This window comes from Gossypium raimondii, chromosome 10, assembly GCF_025698545.1.
Source record: "Gossypium raimondii isolate GPD5lz chromosome 10, ASM2569854v1, whole genome shotgun sequence".
Lineage (NCBI taxonomy): Eukaryota > Viridiplantae > Streptophyta > Magnoliopsida > Malvales > Malvaceae > Gossypium > Gossypium raimondii.
In genome coordinates, this window is record NC_068574.1 from 30,789,484 (window position 1) to 30,793,360 (window position 3,877).

General features: G+C 32.0%; 1 non-coding gene across 1 annotated transcript; it reads right to left on the reverse strand.

The window, feature by feature from the left end:
• Positions 1-3,404: 3,404 nt before the first annotated feature.
• Positions 3,405-3,511, reverse strand: LOC128034246 (small nucleolar RNA R71). The gene has a single exon (XR_008190376.1). It is a non-coding gene; the product is annotated as a small nucleolar RNA R71 (small nucleolar RNA).
• Positions 3,512-3,877: the final 366 nt, after the last annotated feature.

Here is a 3,877-nt window from a genome sequence, read left to right on the forward strand (position 1 = left end):
GTTTAGGGCATTACATGTTTCATGGTTTGGGGACATGACTCTTTAATAGCACCACACGGCCTTAGGCTAGTCACATTACTGTGTGATCCCTATATTACTTTTTTACCTTTTTTTGGTAAAACTTTCAACATGATCCTGATTTAGTTCCAAACTGGTTTAAGGTCTTTCATAAGCTTGATGGAGACTCGATTTTGTTTATAATGCATGTTTAATATGGAATTAATATGTATATATTAATTTATTGAATATGTAACACCCTATACCCAGCCCAGTCGTTGAGCCCAAATATCAGGATCCCACACCACTATCTCATATCATACATAATATATCTAGACACTTAAAGAAGGAAACATCTTTTACTTTGACATTCACATAGTTTTTGACTGACCATGTTCTTATTTATCAATTATACATGTTGAACATACATTAAAAGGTCTAATAATAATAATTAAACCTGCATAAGGTCCATTTAGAAAAATCTTAAAACTGACTACGTAGGTATTGATACTAGAACATGGGTATTGATAATTTCCTTGTACAGTATTGATACTGTATGGAAAATCGATGCCAAATCAGCATTCTGTTACTTGTCTAAAATCTAAAGTCTCAAAAATTATTGGTATCATTTGAAAAGTATTGATTATTTTACCCTAAGTTTCGATACTCGTGATAAGGTATCGATACCTAATTACCATACTGACTTTCTGCACATCGAAATATCACAAAAAGTATCGTTTTTACAACATGAATATTGAGACCTCTACTTCAGACCAGAAAATACCACATTTTTAAGCATATAAGTCATTCCAAATTGTACCAATTCATCATGTTATCATATCATCATCAAATAAACATCAAAACAATCGTAATAATAGTCTTAAACATCAAAAGTAAGTCCGAGCAATAATCAAGGTAATACAAAGCGAATCTCATAAACTTAAGAACAAATAATTGTAAACTAAAAAATATATAGGATTTTTCCTATATAATTCATTACCTTTTACTTAAATTTGTTGTTAAAATCAAGTAATTGTTTAATAAATTAATGAAATATGCGAAAATATACAATTAGAACATAAAAATTATTAAAATGTGATTTTATACTTTATTATATAGTTTTCATGCATAAAATGGCTTATTTTATATTAATTTGAGCATATTATATTTTTAAGCTATAAAGTGGGCCATACATGATTAAATTAAATAATAAAATATAAAGTTATATTTAACAATTCATTTTTAATATTTCATTAATAAATTGGGTTTTAATTAATTAAGTAAACTGATTAATTAAAGTGGTTAAATTATAATATTTGGTCCTCTAAACTATCTACTATTTTTGGACAGGTCTAAGAGTTTTCTTCTAATTGCAAAACTGTCCAAATTGGGGAACAAGTCAACTCAATTTTCAGCTGCACATGGATTTACTGATGACCGATTTTTAGTCTTGAGTTGTTGTGGCACTCAAATTCACCAAAAATGAAGGAAAAATTAGCCACTTTTCCTCAAGTCATGGCCGGCCACTCTAGGAGGAAGTTTCAAAGGATGGACACTCCTATTTTTAGCAAACTAGCTCCCTTTCCTCACCTATAAATAATTGCTCATTTCTCACTTTTTCAATCATCCCTCATGCCATCATCTCTCACTCATTCATCATTCTATCAACTCTTTTAGCTATATTTCCCCTTCATCATCCTTGCATAAGGCTTTTAGCAATTAAGCCTCTTAAAGAACCCTTGGTCAGCCACCTTGGAGAGCCATCCGCAAAGGAGCAATGCAAAAAAGTGAAAAAGCCTCGTCAGTCAGAGTCTTGGGTGACAGCCACTCTGAATTGGGTTTAATCTTTTTTTCTTTAATTTAATATAAATATGTTTGCTATATGTTCTTTGATCTTTTTTATAACAATGATAACTTAATTTTATTTAAGCTAGGATTATTATTTTGATTAAATAATATTTATTTGATTCATAGTAATAATGTTTGTGCCTCAATCGATCATGTTTTCAACTAAAATCAAGTCTTTATTTTGTTCATATGTGATTGAAATGCACCTAAATTAGCTGAGCGATCCTAATCAGACGACAGCTAATGGACACATAATTGAAATGTGCATGCTCAATTTTGATCCTAACCTGATTAAATTGTAGGTTGCATAACAACTCTAACCAAGCTCCTTATCTGCATAGTTTTTAGATTTGTGTGATTAAATTGTTTCAAACCTAACACGTCCCTGTTACCTCACACGAATGCTAAGAAACCCTTAGTAAATAAGGATCAGTAAAATGCATATTTACTAAGTAAAGGATTCCGAAAGGACCTAATGTGGTTTCCAAACTCATGAAAGATCGAGTTGCCATGGAATGCTTTTCCGAATGTTGTTAAGCATGTTGATAATAAATTGAGTTTAATTAAAGTAATTGTCCTAGTTTATTTATGTTATAATTGTTTTAAATTGAGCTTAATTTTACTAAAATCTATTTCATTCATATAATTTGCATACTTAGGATAATTTGCATTAGGGATCACTGCATTTAGTTTAATATATTTTAATCACCATTTCTTAACTATATTGTGTTTTAATTTATCAAATTGTTAATATAAATTTCCAAATTAAGTGACTTAGCACAAATACAATCCATGTGGAGACGATAACTTGATACTTACTTATTACTAGATAACGACTATGTACACTTGCACAAACCCCAGCGTTACAAGTTTTTGGCGCCGTTGTCGAGGATTGTCAACTATTGCCATAGTCATTTTTTTCATGAAATTATTTATTTTCAATTTTATTTATTTCTAACATTACTAACTTATTCTTTTTAATTTTTGTGATTTTCTTCTTAGGTGTTTATAAGTATAGATCGAATTATCAATTTACTCCCTATAGACCCTGAAATTGAGTGAACTTTCAGACAAAGAAAACGTGAAGGAACAACTCAAAGACAAGTCAAGATGGACCTTGGAAATCAAAATCAAGACCAAGGTAATGAAGCCGATTATGTACGAAATCCTATCCTCATTGCCGATAATAGGGATTGATGCATCAGATAATATGCTGTGCCACTTTTCAGTAAGTTAAACCTAGGAATTAGAAGGCCAGATATTGAGGCAACCCAGTTTGAATTGAAACCACTAATGTTTTAGATGCTACAAACGGTGGGCCAATTTAGTGGCATGCCCATGGAAGATCCACATCTCTACCTTCGATTGTTTATGGAGGTGAGTGATTCATTCAAGATAGCCAGTGTGACTGAAGACACACTGAGGTTGAAGTTGTTTCCGTACTCGTTGCGAGATTTAGCTCGAGCATGGTTAAATTCATTACCACCAAGTTCTATATCTACATGGAAAGAATTAGCAGAGAGATTTTGGTTAAGTATTTCCCACCTAGCAAAAACACTAAGTTAAGGAACGAGATCACAACTTTCCAATAATTGGATGACGAGTCTCTGTATGAGGCTTGGGAGCGATTCAATGAGTTATTTCGTAAGTGTCCTCATCATGGGATTCCTCACTGTATCTGCTAGGGGGTTGCACGTGGACCAATATCGAGTTGTCAAGTCATGGGAAACTCCTATGAAAACTCTAAACATTTGGATCTGAAACAAAACAGTAAAACTTAATTAGAATTAATTAGATCTGGAAACTAAAAATCCCCAAATCAATAAAGGACATCTAAGAATCAAAAAAATTATGAATAGATGTTCTTAGAAGCCAAGAACACGAAATTAGGCCCCAAGATTAACTTCCAATCAGCCGAAACTATCAAAGAACACAAAACAGGAACAAAATTAAAAACAGATTGCGAAATCAATGGACACTAGATCTAGGGATTGGATGGCAAGAAAAGGGGGATTTTTGTGAATCAAAAACG